We start from the raw sequence: 16,822 nt of genomic DNA, 5'->3' as shown, positions 1-16,822 counted from the left end.
TATACTCATGTATCAGCTTTTATGACTGCCGGCTTGAGAAACCATCCTACGACGAGTCCTGTTAAGCTGTGCAGGGGGACCTTGCACTCATTGCAAACCCATTCCATCTGCAAGAACTGCCCCCATATCTTCCATTACTGCCCAATTTGGGTCCCTCAAAGGGACGGGAACATGCAGGGCAGAAGAGGAGCCAAGTTGAGCTTATCCGAGTCCCTATTAACTTAAAAGTCACTTAGAAGTTCCTGACTCCAGAGAAGACATTAGGGAGGCCAAGATCAACAAGAGGGCATGAAAGGGGGGAGCTCGGCCCTCAAGGATGCCTCAGCTCAACAAGGAGATGCATGACAATAATTATAATCCAGTGAGATCAGTACTTGAATGGAGGTCTGGTGACGTCTGTGGGAGCATGGAGGAAGGGCTAGCTCTGCCTGGAGAGGTGGGGGCGAGACTTCAAAACTGAGGGGAGGTTTGAGATGGGCTGTCCAGGGTGATGAGAAGCTCACTAGATGGAAAGGCATCTGAACTGGGGAACAGAAAGGCTGGAAGCCGAGTGAAAGGTACTGGGGGATGGCAGGCTGTCCAGTCTGGTTCCCTGGACCACCTCTCCTGCTGACAGCTGGACTTCCAGAGCCTATCATGGGATCCAGGATACAGAGCACCTCAGCAAAGATCTATTAAAGGGAAAAAAAACTAGTTGAGTGGGCTCTTCCTGACACTTTGAGATCAGGTGTCCTGGCTCTCCTTTTAGAAATGCTACAGGCTTTGAGTCTACTGCAGTTTGTTTTTTATTGGTGGGGGAGGGTGACCATCACAGCTGGGCTCACTCATTTGTCTGTGGGTTGTTTGGGAGCTGGCTGATGGAGGTGCCAAGTGTCTCTATTTCCCCATCTTCACAAAAACACCATCCTAACACAGGGACCAGTTATCTCACAGGGGAGAAGTTTCTTACCAACTTTGGATGAAGTTCATATTCCTTTAAAGTTACTCACCGGCCACTGTTTCCAAGCAAGACTGTTTCTAAACCCATGCGTTTCAGGACAACGCATGGACTGGGTTAAGGACTGGTTAGTCTGTGATGACTTGACCTGCTGGGAGCAAATGACTCTTTCAATAACTGCAATTTGACCTGTTCTACCCAAGTCAACTTTCTTTTTTTTTTTATGATGTACATACTTCCACCAACAATGTTTAATTTTGAGATCTCCTTTCACCCTGGTTTCTCTGTAAATCGACTGAAGGTGCTACTATGTTTTCCTTTAGCGAAAATAAATATTTGTTTACTGTTGCCAAGAACACCCCTGGTTTACCAGCTGTCACTCTCGTGGTGACAAGCTTTTCCAGAGCCTGGGAATAGTGTCAGGACATTAGTAACCGCCAGGAAGGTGGACTTAATGCATCTGGAAGAGAGTCAGCCTTTAAAAAATAACTGCATGGTACCAAATGTCTTTCAGAAATTTAGAAGGAAATTAGGAGTTGAGAGTTTAGGCAGGGTAAGGCCAGATTGCATAAGTTTAGATCTCAGGTCGATCTTTTATTGGTTTTTGTGACCTTTTGTAAGTCTCAGAAACTTTCTAAGTCCTAGTTCCTTTAACAGTGAAAGTGGATAGTTAATAATAATAATAATAATAATATTAATGTGCAATTAACACATTTGGAGTTTTCCTGAACTTTTAGATATGCGGTGTGATTGTCCCTTCCTGTGGCCTAAAGTTAGGTGCATCCACAGGACTTGCTTTGATAGAAGCCCAGATGAAATATAAGCCCAGAAGAAGTCCACGTGCCTGTGTGAGCTCTGAAATACAGATGGTATAATTTTGGCAATTTCACAGGGGTTAAATGCTTTTACATTTGCACTTTAATGGGATTGCATGATGTAAAGGTAAACTTAAAAATCATGCTAATAATTTCAAAGGAACAAAGGAAAGAAGGGCGGGAGGGAGAAACAGAGGAAGGAAGGAGGAAGAGAGAAGGACAAAGTGTTTAAAATGGAACAGGCAGCTTTGTGGAAGCATGTATCCCCAGAAACGCTGCCGCCGCCACCACCCTGTCTCACAATCAGAGTTGCTACCAGCTCTGAGACACCTTGAAGACTCAAGGGATTTCCCACCATCCAGAGGCAGGAGCTCGCCGGGAGGTAAGGACCTCAGTGACGCCACCTCTTCGAGGCCCTGGCACTATGAGTCCAGCCCGTGCGGTCATCTTTCTGATCGGCCAAGCGGTGTTGAGCCTGGCCTCCAGGGAGGCTGGGGAGACTCATGCATAGAGACCAGCGCTGTCCGACCGAATTCCCACAGTGACGGAAACGCTGTGCATCTGTGCTGTCCACGAAGGTGGCCGCACATGGCTCCTGAGCCCTTGAAGAGGGGCCAGGGTGACCCAGGAACTGGATTTTGGCTTCATTTAATTCTGGTGAATTTAAATTCACGTAGAAACAGCCACCTGGGCCCGATGGTGACCATCTGGGTCAGCACAGATCTAGTGAACACAAAAACCAGGTAGATGGCAAGCATTCAAGAGCCCAGCGCTCTGTTCCTTCTTCCATGGTGCATCTGCAAGGTCTTTGTAAAACCAGATTCAGCTTAGGGTTCTTCAGCTCTCATGGGCCCTGTTGGAAGCACAGGGCTTTTGGAAAAGGATGAAATCTGATCAGACCCTAGCCCAGGCCAAACTGTGACGCTGTGCGTCATCACACCTTCCATCAGTCTGATGACCAACAAGTGTAGAAAGATCCTGGCTACATGCAGGCCTGCTCTGAGGCTGGGGGCTTCCCAGGCTGCAGACTGCTCCCTGCTCTAAGACCACGGAGGGAGAGGAGCTTTGGATCCACGATGGGGCGTGGGAATTGTTTGGGCTGGGAACCACTTGGAGGGCTGGGCTGGTTTCTTGTCTGGGAGCTGACTTGATCATTTCACCGAAGCTCATTTTACAATTCCTGAGCAAACCCAGCTCTCGTGGCTCCAGGTTTTCTCTGCTTAAAAGCATCCGGAAGAGAAGAGAATAGCATGCGTTAGAAGTAAAGACCGTGATGGTATCTAACTTTGAACAAACGAGACAAGGTCTCTGGGCCTTTCCTAGAGCTTGTGCTGTTTTTTAAGAGCTCACATATCTAGGACAGTGCATTTTACAGAGTGATCCATCTGAGAGCAGTGGTTTTTAGCACATGTCTATGAAGAAAGCAGTCTTGGTCCATTATCCCAAGGGAGACACAGAGGTATGGTTACTGGGAACATCACACTGCTTCTCAGAGTATACACTAAAGGCCTTTTTGAAATGGCCTTGAAGCCCCCACCAATGTGGCCCCTGCTACCCTCTGCTCCATCTCTTCTCCTTCCCTTCACTCACTCTGGGCACAATGGCTAGCTTATGCTTCTGGAACATGCTGTTCAGGCTCCTACCTCAGGATCTTTGCACACACTCTTGTCTCTCACATCCACTTGTTTGACGCCTTACATCTTTAGTCTTTGCTTTCATGTCAGCTTCCCAGGTCCCAAAGAACAAGCCTCATTTGACCTTCTCTCCCAATTTAAAACAGGAACCCCTCACCTCTCACTTCCTACCCCATACCCTACTTACATTTCTGCATTTGACGTCTCATTTTTTAACACACCATAGCTTTTTGGGTGGGCTTATTTACTGTCTGTCTCCCTTGCTGGAAAACCGAATCGACAAAGACTGGCATTTACCTTGTTCTCTACTTTGTCATTAGCACCCATAACAAGCTGGGCACACAGTAGGAGCTCAAGACATGCTTGTGAAATGCACAAATTCTCTCTTACTGAATCCTCATTATCAATTCTTCACAGCTTTGCTAATGAGGCCACTCGAGCTGCGAGCAGGTGATAGATTAAAGCTTCCAGGTCAAGAAAGAGAAGGACTTCATGAATGATGTCCTCCGACAGGTAATTTTGGAGCATTCGCTCAGTACTGGCTGCTGGGCTACAGGAATGAACAAGACTCATGAGCTCCCCGTCTGCATGGAACTAAGGTTCTAGTGACACCAGTGATGCTCAGGAATCAAGTTCAAGGCTGCCTCATCCCCAGGCCAGTCTGATCGTGTCCCAGAGGACTAGTTCTGTATCTCCCTGAAGATGGGGGGATGCTCTGATACCACTAAGGCTGAAAAAAGGGAGAAGGCACACTTCCAGGATGTTTAGCTCATTGGTGTGTCTGAGAGCATTTTCTTTCTTTTTCCTTCAGAGGCCTCAGGGAGGTGGACACCCGAAACTTTGAGAGTCTGTATAGATGGAGGTGACTTTGGAGACACTGTCGCCCAGCCTCTCACTGACATTTGGAAAAGCAGTCATTCCGAATGCAGCCTCAAACCTAAGGCCAGGGGGCAAGCCTACAGGCCTCAGCTGCTACAGATGCACCTGTCCTCCAGGATGGATTTGAGGCTGGGTGCACAGGGGTACCCAGCTAATCTTGAAGTGTGAGAGCTCTGGAAGCCAGCAGGTTGCTATGACCTGCGCCCCAGCTGGAGTGAAGCAATAACTTGAAAGGGAAGTAAAATTCAGCAAATACCGGGCCTCCAGATCCTCAGAGATGGTCTCTTCCACCGGCGACCTATCCCGACCTCTCGAAGCTGTTCTCTCATTGGAACTCCTTGGAAATGGCACGGGGGTGACTCAGCTGAGGACCCGAAATAAAACGCTGTTAACAGGAGCCTGACTCACCCGCACGACTAGTTGCTGGCTCAACCTAAGGAGACTGGGAAGTCTCTCTCCTCCCAGAGTTTTTTTCCCTGGGGGGATTGCCCAGCAAAAGCGTACTCAGCAGACTTCTACACGGAAAGAGAAGTGGTACTGAGACTGATGCTCAGGGCTGGGAGCAGGTGAAGAAAGTGATGTTGAAAGCTGGTCGGTTAGGAGTCCTTCCTCTTTGGACTGAGATTAGAGATAATCCACTAATCATCACGGTGGGCAAGGGTGGATGGGTAGTGAGCTGAGACTGGCACCCCTTCCAACATCCCAATTCTGGGGCATTCAGGATGCGGGCTGGCCCACTGGAAATGACACTTCTGGACACGCAGAGGTCCCACTTGGATCTCGTCCCGCCCATAGTGAAGCACATTCAGTGGCAGCCAAACTGTCCTTGCGCCCCTTGCCAGGGTTCACACCTGGCCTTGCTAGAGACAGGGGGATCTTTACTGAGCAAAATGCAAGCAGGGCCGGTCTTACCTGGAAAGGCAGGGCCACCTTTCCAGGATCTTAGGGTACTGGGGAGAGGGTCACTTTAGCAATCTCATGTTCATCCATCAGTGAGTTTCATTTTTTATTTTTGATTTTTCCAAAGTATATATCTGACTCAAGCTACTTTTCTATTGTTACTCCTCACTGTCTCGCCTGGACAATAGAAATCAACTCCAGAATCCATCTCACCAACTCCATGCCTGCCCTCACTCTTTCCCCATGATTCAGTCTCTACACAGTGGCCACAGTTATCTTTCCACAAGGTATTCACTAAGTCATGGCTCCCTGACACCCCTTCAGTGACTCCTCATCTGTCCTGGGCACCCACTGTATCACCATGTACCTCCAAATGCAGTGGTTGAAAACAACCATAATTTTACCGTAGCTTTCAATATCAGACAGGGCTTGGCTGGATGGGTTTTCGGCTTTATACCGTGTCGAGTCAGGTCACTTGGGGGTATGCAGCTGGTGCACGGCCTGGCTCAGACTTTTCAGAACGACGTCGCTCACGTGTTTTGATGCTTTGGTAGGGGTGGCTAGAGGGGCTCAGATGGGGCTGTTGGCTGGAGTGTCCCTCTGTCATCACTCCACACAGCAAGTCTTAGGGTCATCTGGCTTCTTACACAGGGGCTTAGGACCCTCAGTGAAAGTCAAAGTGTTAGTCACTCAGTCGTGTCCGACTGTTTGTGACCCCATGGACTGTAGCCCGTGAGGCTCCTTGGAGTCCACGGGATTCTCCAGGCAAGAATACTGGAGTGGGTTGCCATTTCCTTCTCCAGGGGATCTTCCCGACCCAGGGATGGAACCCAGGTCTCCTGCATTGCAGGCGGATTCTTTACCATCTGAGCCACCAGGGAAGCCCTAGGACTCCAAAAGAGGGTTTGAAAACAAGAAGTAGAAAGTGTCCCTCTCTGAGGCCAGGGAGAAGAAGCTGGCATAGCATCGCTTCTGCCATACTGCATTGCCCAAAGGAGGCAGGGTGCCTCCTGGAGTCACAGGAAGGGGATGAAGATGCCAGCTCTGGGGGTAGGAGTGTCCAGGCACGTGCAGCCATCTTTAACTGGCCACATACCCACGATCAGAGAGATGCCCGCTTTCTTGGCTGACCACCCAGGACCTGGTGACCCGGCCCTTGACTGCCTCATACTGTGTGCTTCCTCCCACTTCACCCTCCAGCCACAGGGGACTCCTGCCTGACCCACAAACACATCAGCTCTCCCTTCTCACCTCAAAACCTCACTCATCTGGAACGCCCTTCCTCAAACTCTCCCCACACGGGCTCCCCCTTGCTGGTGAGGTCTCAGCTCCCGTGTCCTCTCTAGACGGAGCCCCTGACCTCAGCCCCCCACCATGGAAGGCATCCAGACCAGAATGTTCTAGTTGTTTGACAGCTTTACTTTAGAGATGGAAAGAAAGAATGAGTATGTGGCTCCAGGCGGGCAGAAGAGATCTGGGACAAAAGTGAGTTTCCATTCTGCCTACTGGTAGGTTATTTACCACCCCCTGCCCCCCCAAAATACCTGCTTCACTTTCTTCACCTGTTAAACACAGATAAGCAACATTCACCTCCAAGAGCTGTCATAAGAAAATAGAATGAGACTGCCACGTCTGAGCATCGTATGGAGTCCACAGACATAGTAAAGTTTCAATAAATATTTGTTAAAAGAGAGAGAAAGGTTTCTTTTTTTTTTCTTTTTCCAAGTGCAAGGCCAGTTGCAGGCTATAATTTCCTTGTTACTAGACATTCTGGTTTAGCCTTGGAGTTCTGGATTTTCTTTTTTTTTTTTGCCCGCTTAATTTGAGAGTAGTCATCTCTGCTCGCCCCAGTCAGAAAATCCGTAGCATGCCATCCTTGTGGGGAGGGTGAGCTGTGTAGAGGGGTGACTGGCTCAGAGTAAACAAGCTGAGGAACTGTGGAAGCAAACACATAACTGGCAAGAAAGATTTTTTTTTTAATAATAGATGTTTAAAAGTGAATCCAAACAAGAGAAATAGACCCACAGCACAAGGATAAGTGTAACGTCTATCATGAACTGTGATATATATCTGCTCTGAGACCAGCTCGACAAAAGGCCAAATTTTCTTAAAAGCATGTTAAAATATTAATAGATAGCTGAAACAGTTCTCCTGCAAGTGCTGCCAGCCTTCGGAAAGATTACATCAGACTGGGGAGAATGAGGGGAGACGCTGTTATGTCTTAGCGGCGGCGACCTACAGGGGCAACCTTACCATCCACTCCGGCAGGGCTGGCTGCGGTGTGGCAGGCAAACCCCCGCCAGGCTCTGTTCGTGTGAGTCAGAATTACTGAGGGTTCTCACATTCGACCTCAGGAGACGTGATTCACTGCCTCGACCCCTGCCATGCCCGCCCCCCTGCGCCCCTGCCCCAAGGCTTCAACCCCTCCCTCTGGACTCTTCTCCCACCAGGCTCCCCTTCTCAGCCCCATGGGTGGCTTTTCAGAGCCTCATACTTATCTGTGTCCCTCCTGGTGCAGGACCTCCGGTCCTCTGTTAGCTCCTTCTAGAACATTCTTCTCTCCGTTCTTAACTTCTTTAGTCACCTCCTCCTCCTCTGGGTCTCTGCAGGAGCTCCTTCTCCTAGAGCAGCAGTCCCCAAGCTTTTTGTGGCAGCAGGGACCCGTCTCGTGGAAGACAATTTTTCATGGACCAGGGAGGAGGGAGATGGTTTTGAGGACGATTCAAGTGCATGACACTTAGTGTGCACTTTATTTCTATTATTATTACATCAGCTCCACCTCAGACCATCAGGCATTGGATCCTGGAGGTTGGCGACCCCTGCTCTGGAGCACCCCAGACACCGCAAGTCCCACCAAGGACCTCCGTCACCTCTCCCCTGCTGCTTCACGTTAGCCTCTCTACATGGACACCTCTAGCCTCTCTTTTAAACTCTGTAAGGGCAGGGGTTGCATCTCTTCTCACTCATCACAGAATCCACAGCCTCTAGTAGACGAGGGGGCCAGTAAGTGAGTGTGAAACAGGTGAACAAATCCAGAACAACGGCCTGGAGCGCCAAGAGCATCAAGTTCAACCTCATGATTCTGGGACTGGGTGGAGGGATTCACTGCAGTGTTTGATTAACCTTACTGGTTTGGTCTGCCAAAGAAATAATCCCTTTGCTTCACTGGCTTATCAGCGGAAACACATCAAGGAAGAAAAAAGGCATACAGGCACCCATAGGCTCTGAGCAGCACTGTTCACAATAACCAAGACGCGGAGACAGCCTAAGTGTCCACTGATAGATGAACAGACAGATGGTGTGGTTGGTATTCCGTAAGCAACAGAATGCTACTCAGCCATGAAAAAGAATGAAATAATGCCATTTGCAGCAACATGGATGCAGCTAGAGATGATCATACTAAGTGAAGTAAGGCGGAATGAGAAAGAAATACTAGATGACATCACTCACACGTGGAACCTAAAATATGACACAAGTGAGTGTATCTACAAAACAGAAGCAGACTCATGTGCATGGAGAACAGACTTGTGCTTGCCAAGGGGGAGCGGGGTGGTGGAGGGAAGGAGTCGGGGGTTGGGATGAGCTGTTACGTAAGCAATAAGGGCCCACTGTATAGCACAGGGAACTATATTCTGTGATAAACTGTAATGGAAAAGAATTTTTAAAAATTATATATATATACACACACACATATATGTATAACCAAATCACTTTGCTGTACAGCAGAAATTAACTCTGTAACTCAACTTAACTTCAATAAAAATTTTTTTTTTAAAGTATAACAAGTTGCACAAGGACTTTTGACCTAAAGGTGACTTTAGGTCCTTATTTTCTCATACTGCCATCTGGTCCTTTGAGAGCTCTTTACCTGTCAATCATCCTCCTTGACTTTCCTCCCAAACCCACTGAAATGAATGGGGCCATTTTTCTCCTGGCTGCCTAAGCTCAGGATCCCGGCTTCCTCCTTGGCTCCTGCCTGTTCTCTCCCCTCTGATACCAACTGGTGGACTTTGCTAAGCTTTCTTCCCATCATCTCCACCACTTGCTCTTTCCTCTCTAGCCTCTGCCCTGACTTCAGTTCACTCGCCCACTCTTTACTCCTGAATGGCTACAATCACCACCCCAGCATCCTTACTTACTTCCGACGGTAACCCCTGCTGGAATCCTTTCCTCAGTGACACCTGGTGATATTTCTCAGCTACAAATCATCCATTCAGCAAGTGCTTATTGATGATGCTATTAGAGGACAGCCGCTCTCCAGGTCCTGGGGATAGAAGGCCACCTGCGACCTTCCAGAGGAGACAGCTGTGTGACCATCAGCAGGATTCTGGGGGGTGGGGTGGGGCGGGAGGGAGTGGATGCTATCAGAGGGGGTGAACAGTCTCGGTAATAGGGGAGGTTGAAGAGGTCATCTATTCTCCCCCTCCCTCTTTGCCTTCTCTTCACTCTGGCTTTGTCTGGCTCATTCATTCATTCAGAAACCACTATCTGGTGACAGACCAGATAATCAAGATATGTTAAGACGGCGAGGGGTGGGTATATGCAAGTGAACATGACGTGGCATCACCCCTGAAAGGGCTGACTTGTTGGTGCATATGTGTGCACATACGTGTGTACACACAAACACACCCACTTACACACTGGGTGCAGGGTGCTGAGTTCCAGAAACCTTGATGTTCTCAACCCTCCAGCTCTGAAGATGAGGCTGAGTGCATTTACAGAATGCATGGATGAATGAATGAATGAATACATAAAAGAATAACTGACCTAGTGTGAAAAGTCCTGAGTATATTCACAGGACTCAACCTCTATCAGCAGGAGAGTTTTGATTAGAATTTGATTGGAGTTGAGTAGAAAATGCCCAGTGATCCTAAGGCAGGAATCTCTAGAGTCATGCCTGCACAAGGGGGTTGGAGGTGTGGATTCCATTCAGCTCAGAAGAGACGACCCCTCCTCCCCCTCCAAGCATCCACATGCTTGCTCCTCATCACAGACAAAAATCTGAGACAATTCTTAGCACCTCATCACAAATGGGGACGCTGAAGCTTTTTGTGTGAAGAGACACAGAAAATTTACTGTAATTGACACCTGATCAAAGAATCACCCCCTTCTCTGCCCTCTTACAAATTGGCAAGTCCCAGTTTATTCCCACATGGCTTCCAGCCTCTGAATCTAACATGTTCTGGGAAGCACAAAATAATGGCAGAGGTTGAAGGACTTTGTAAGTGATGATGGAAACACAGGTAGTGTCAGGATATATGAAATACCACATCAGAGAGGTGCATTGGAAGATGATGCCTCCTTCAGAATGCAAGAGAAGGCAGACTATAGACCACTTTCTGTGTCCTGAGAAACACCTCTTTCCAAATACTGAGACTGCCTTGGAGAACAGCAAAGGAGCAAATATTCCAAGTATTACTGGAGCAAAAAACAATAGCAAACAACCAGAAGGTTGTATTAGGATTTCAGTTTTAGGTTGAATTTAGCTGGCTGTGGGTTGTTTGTTGTTTTCTATTTTTTTAATATATATATATGCTTGCATCTTTCCTTTAGTTTTATTCTGACTTTTCTTTATATTGATTACATAATTACTTACCCTGGATGGCAGGAACAGATTACTTTGAATAAGTAAAACTTGCTAACCGCAGGGACTGAGAGTCTTGCCCTTGTCTTTCTGCTCTGCTTTTGGGGAGAAGGAGGGAGACGCAGAGGGACAACCCAACCTGGCTCTGAAGGTATATAACAGCTGTAACTCCAACTAAAGATCAACAGCTCCCAGCTGAGGACCCCTGGGCTACAGCTGACCACTGTCTTATCAGCCAGGGGGTGACTCACCCAGGCCCCCGGGGGCTGGGTTCGAGACCCACCAGAGCATGATCTGAGTCCAGGACAGAGCAGCTCACAGACTTGACAAGGTTGTAAGAAAAAAAGGAAAATAAAACACAACATGAATGTCCTTCCTTTGCTCCTGGCTCTAGAGAACACACACACTCTTTCAGGCAGTCAGGGGTTTGCAATGAAACTCCTAAATGCACAGACTACTTTCGAGGCATATGTTTCTTGGACCAACCAAACATTTAATTTTCTTTCTTCTTAATCGGTGTGTTTTGTTATGGCTCACATCTCCCACAGACCTGTTCAGTAGTGGCTAAATGCAGCTTGGGCATTTCCAGTAGCACTCCACTGGACACTCTGAGCATAGTAATTACAGTGGCTATTCATCGACTGAGAATCTGCAGTTTTATTTATTTTGTCTGCAGGACAAAATAGCACCAGTTACCTCAATGGTAGTTGAGGCAGCACCAAGTGGATGAGAGTTATAGTAGTAATAATATTAATAATAGTATTATTAACTTCTATCCACATTCCTTAGCACCAATAATTGTGCTAACCATGATCTCATTTAATTCTTCCAATAGGGATGTGTGGGAGGTATTATCTACATTTTATAGGTGTGTGTTTGTGCCAAGTCACTTCAATTGTGTCTGACTCTTTGAGATCCTTTGGACTATATATAGCCTGTCAGTCTCCTCTGTCCATGGGATTCTCCAGGCAAGAATACTGGAGTGGCTTACCATGCCCTCCTCCAGGGGATCTTCCCGACCCAGGGATTGAACTCTTACATCTACCTACATTGGCAGGTGGGTTCTTTACCACTAGCGCCACCTGGGGCGCCTACATTTTATAGAAGAGGAAATGGAAACTCAGAAGGACTAAGACATGTTGTTGTGACTACTTGGCTAGTTAGACTATTTCTCCTCCTTGAATTAACTGTAATGATGCACTCTTCCCGTGGACATATTTTATGGCTTTGATAGTATGCCTGGAACAGAATACATAATCAATGGCCTCTGGTAAGGATTAGCAACACCGCTGCTACAGACCAATAGTTAAACTGACTCCCTATGAGTAGCATCAACCCCACTGTACGGATGTGGAGACTGAGGCCAAAGCCTCAAAGCTAGGATATGGCAGAACCACATATCAGTTCAATTCCAAACCACACCCCTTCCAGTCATTGGGCCTGCTGTTCTTACGGGACTCAGATTCTTTAACCATCTCTGAGGCAACTTCCTTTTGTCATAATGGAAACTGCCTGCCGAGTCTGGGCTGGCTAGGAGCAAGCCTTAAGACTGGCCATCAGTCTGGTCTTTCCGTTCAGGTGAAATGTGATGGAAAGAATCCATGTTTCCAAAAGCCTCCCACACCGTGCACCAGCTGCTCCTTGACGTCTTCTGGCCTCAAGGCCTGGCAGGGCGGCCCTGCTCTGGCCTCCTGGCTAGAACGGTGGAGGCTCCTGTGTGCGTGTGAGCCTTTGCGTTCTGTAGCCAGCAGCCGCAGCCAGAGATCAGCGATAAGTAGACATCGTGTAAATTCAACTGCGTGCACCCACTCTCCCTACAAATCATGTGACTTCCTATTAACAGTGCCGCTGGTCTTACCAAACCGATATTTCCTGTCAAGGTTTTAGACTAATTGTGGTTTTAACAAGGGTAACATCATGCATTTCTGTGAGAGGGAACAACCGTAGGTCAGCCAGCCAGACGGGCAGTCTGGAAAACAGATCCATATTCTGAGCCTTTCAGGCTGATAGAAAACCCAGATAAGTGTGCTGGTGATGTGCAAGTTATCTGGGGAGAATCGGATAGGAGGGAAATAAACTCTGCTTGGCTAAAGAAAGCGCTGGTTGCTCAGTCGTGTCCAACTCTTTGCGACCCTATGGACTGTAGCCCGCCAGGCTCCTCTGTCCACGGGATTCTCCAGGCAAGAATCCTGGAGTGGGTTGCCATTCCCTTCTCCAGGGGATCTTCCCGACCCAGGAATCAAAGCCAGTTCTCCTGAATTGCAGGCAAATTTGGAGTCCTCAAAGATGGAGCACTGGCTTTTTGCTTGGTGTTTAACAAAAACAATCCACGAAGACCGGAGACTCTAGACCCTGACAGATGTGGGCCTGACCATTCTTGGCCCAAGGAGAGTCAGCGGGTCTGGGGTGGCTGCACTCTCCGGGGCCCTGCGCTTGACCTCTGGAGTTGCAACACATGATGTGACTGCTGATGGCAACTGCGCAGAGCATCCCTCTTGGCTGCACTCTCTCCACAGTTCAGAGGCCCTGTAATTGTTCCGCTCTTGGGAAAGGCAGAGGCCGCCTCGGGGGAACATATGTGCCCTGACTGGCTTGTTGTCTGGCAGAAGAGATACGCCATGATTGAACTCAGGGCTCGTGAACTCAACCTGTGCCTCGGAAAACAAAATGAAGATGAGAGAGTGGTTTGAACTTCTTCCCTTAACCCACATCTGGCTCAACAGCCCCCTTTTCCTGTTAAGACGTCAAACGTGGTATGACAGGGTACCATTTATCACTGAGACATCCTCCACTGCTTCCTTTTCCTGTACCCTGTCTCTTCCACTTACTTTAGGTCAAACTGAGACATTTCTTACAGGGGAGCTTTCAACTTGGGTGACACTTTCCTGATGCTGAATCTTGTTCCAAAATGCCACAAGCAAAGTCGCCGGCCTAGAATATCAACATGTCACAGGGCTTTCATTGTTTTAGGCACAACTCAATCATGTTTCTTCCAGCTCATCTGGGAATTTTGTTTCCTAAATAAGGGTCTCATCCTACCAGGAAAATTCAAAACGACCACTAGGCAACACTAAAATCCACTTCCACCTTCCCGTTTAATTGATTTAATAGAAAATGCATAAGCATAGATTTTTTTTTCACTGGATTTGGCCAGTAGAACTTTCTGCAAGAATAGAAATGTTCCGTTTCTGGGCTGTCCAATATGGTAGTCACTAGCCACATGGGGCTACTGAACAACTAAAATGTGGCTACCACAACTGAATTCATTTTAATTAATTTAAAATTAAAATTGAGAAATGCAAATAATGCACGGTAGACACTGTAGAAATGGTCAGACCATGAACTGTGCTATGGAAGGAGAAGGGTTACGATTTATTTTAAAAATTCCAGTTATCTATTCACTGGTAACATGTCTGCAGGTTGCATATGACTTTTCTTTTGTTGACCTGAACATATCTCAGAAAAAGTGAAAGAAGAATGTTGCATTCATATTAAGAAAATGATGCCTTTCTCTTGAGGTTTGGGGCAAGACAAAGAACAAGAGGAGAACTGGCCTGGTGCCTGGGTTAGGTAATTGATATTCATTCATTCCTTCACTGGTTAATTTAATACTTACTAAATCTCTACTACATACCATGTACAATATAGTTCAGTTGCTTTATCTATAAAAGGAGGAGAAATAATAAATAATACCTAAATAGATATTGCATGCAATACACTTGGTGAACTGTAAGCCACCAGGGAAATTTGACCCAGATTGGTATTTTCTTTAGCCTTCTCAACCAGCAAGAAATATTCAAACTGGAAGGGGTACTTAAATTGCAAATGAAACACCAGAATAGGCACAAAGGATAAAGAAACAATCCAGTCACTTAGGATGATTATTCTAGATAGTTCACGTCCATGCATCTGGATGATTAATATCCTGACATAATGAAAAGATTCACAGGGGGAAATGCAACAGCTCAAGAAGACAGGGAGAAAGGAAGAGAATCACGACAATGTCTCAGCCTCAGAAGAGAAAAACAAGGAGAGGACATTTCAGAAAACTATACGATGGTAAAGTTTGTGTTGGCACAACTTAGGAATGGATTATTAACAAGTTGATTTTGAAAAAGCAAAGCAGAAACCTAGTATCTCAAGGGATTGACACAGTACAAATGTGTTTTGATCTCAGAAAGCATATGATACTGCCCCTTAAGAAATACCTAAAGACAAGATGGAAAGATGTGAAGTGGATGAGAGGATCATCAGTGGATTCGTTGCTACTCAAGCTAATTCTGTCTACTAATTTACTAACACCTTTCACACAGAAGGGACTTGATCACAGGGAGCCACTGTACACAGAGATGTGATCAGATCTCAGACTGATAAGGCAGAGGTTCTGAGTGTGGTCCTGGTACCTGCAGCATCAGCACCACCTGGAAACTTCTCGAGATACAGATTCTCCCACCCCACCCCAAACCCACTGAATCAGACACTCTAGGATGGAGCCTAGCCCTCTGGGTCATAACCAAGCTTGCTGGGTTATTCTGGTGCCTGACAAGGTTTGAGAGCCACTGTGCTCTGGAGAACAGCAGAGAAAAATGAGGGGCAGCTGGTACGACAAGAGGGCTTTGGGAAAGCAAGGTTAAATGGGCCTTTTAGAGGGTTTGCTGTGTGGTATGTAAAATGGTTCTCCCTCGGTGTTCTCTCTAAATGGCTTCGGTAAAACTTTATATTACTGCTCAAGAATCTTGGGATCAGACGGATTTTCTCTTGCACTGGTCTCGTAACAGGGGCATAACTGAATCTGATGACCATCCTGTTGCTAATGAGGTCAATCCAACTCTTGCAGACCTGTCTGGGTTGTAGTTGTCTAAGGCCAACCTGTTCTCACTGTCCATCCTCCCAACTTATATAAACACGACCCACTAATAAGACTGAGCAGATTTCCAGCCGGAGGTTGACCAGTGGTCGTAGTTTCTGCAAGCAAATTTCCCATCTTACGCTCTGGGGCAGAAGACATATCTGAAGAACACACTGGAGTCATATTCTAACAGCATGTCTTGACTGGGACATGCTGACAACACACCTTGGAGGCACAGTCAGCAAAGATCTGCAGAGAACAGTTACAGCCACAGGTCAGAGAATTTTATATGTACCTGCCTAAAAAGATTGCTGGGCATAGTTGGTTTTTTCTAACTTCCCCTTCCAAAAGCACTTACTCTAATAAACACACTGAGATGAAATAATGACCATGTCATCGATGCATAAGAAAGATAATAAGGTATTAATATACAGCCCAAATAAATTCAACTCCCTTTGAGGGAAATAGCTAACTTGCCAATATGTATGAATCAATTTAACTTATAAAAGGAACAGAGTTTCTCATTGGATTACACCGAGAATAGTGATTAACAGACTGTCAATTTTAATATGAATTTTGTCTCTGCCCAAGTGAAGGTTTAAAATTCATTTCATTTTTATGCATAAAATTCTTCCACTTATTTTTTTTTTCAATTTTAAGCTCTATATTTTCTCTCTGGAAGAAAAAAGATGGAGGAAAGGGATGAAATGAAATTTTAAAAGTCCAAACCCTTCCCTTTTAATATATACCTTACACACTGTTTTCTCGATTTGGTTTTTTAATGTTCATTGATTTATTTAATAGATTTTTCTGGGGGACCTACTTTTTAAAAAGCCTGACACTTTTTAAGGCTCTAAAGGATGAAAACTGTGAGCCTGCCCTTGAGAGGAAAGAAAATCATTAAGTAGATAATAAGTCTATAATTTTATATATATTATACAATACATATGTATATAAAATACAGGCTCACAAATTGTGAAGTTTGGTGGCAGAAAGAAGCAGGGATGGGAACCCGAGTAAGGACAACCTGTTCATTGAGGGGATCATGGATCACTCTCTGAGGTGATACAGAAGCTGAGACCCACAGGACAAGCCATCAACCATCAAAGAGCCAAAAGAAGGTAGTGTTTCCATCAGAGAGATCATTACCAAGTATTATGAACAAAAACCCCACTTGGTTATTACAAGCCCATTGTACAGAAGAGGCAACTGAGGCTCAGGGAG

At 46.4% G+C, this 16,822-nt stretch overlaps 1 protein-coding gene and 1 long non-coding RNA gene across 2 annotated transcripts in view; both read right to left on the bottom strand.

The window, feature by feature from the left end:
- The window catches only part of MAF (MAF bZIP transcription factor), a 348,420-nt gene that overhangs the window by 134,975 nt on the left and 196,623 nt on the right, over positions 1 to 16,822 (bottom strand). The window lies entirely within an intron of this gene.
- LOC145512224 (uncharacterized) overlaps positions 6,960 to 16,822 on the bottom strand; it is a 74,093-nt gene continuing 64,230 nt past the window's right edge. Inside the window, exons 2-3 of the long non-coding RNA XR_014058406.1 lie at positions 9,305 to 9,454; positions 6,960 to 7,786 (exon numbers count right to left, since the gene is read on the bottom strand). This is a non-coding gene — a long non-coding RNA (uncharacterized LOC145512224). The remainder of the gene's footprint in view (positions 7,787 to 9,304; positions 9,455 to 16,822) is intronic.

This window comes from Giraffa tippelskirchi, chromosome 7 (assembly GCF_054371585.1).
Source record: "Giraffa tippelskirchi isolate mGirTip1 chromosome 7, T2T-mGirTip1v1.2.pri, whole genome shotgun sequence".
Lineage (NCBI taxonomy): Eukaryota > Metazoa > Chordata > Mammalia > Artiodactyla > Giraffidae > Giraffa > Giraffa tippelskirchi.
The sequence above is the reverse complement of the archived record's forward strand: the minus strand, read 5'-3'. Positions and strand labels throughout refer to the sequence as shown.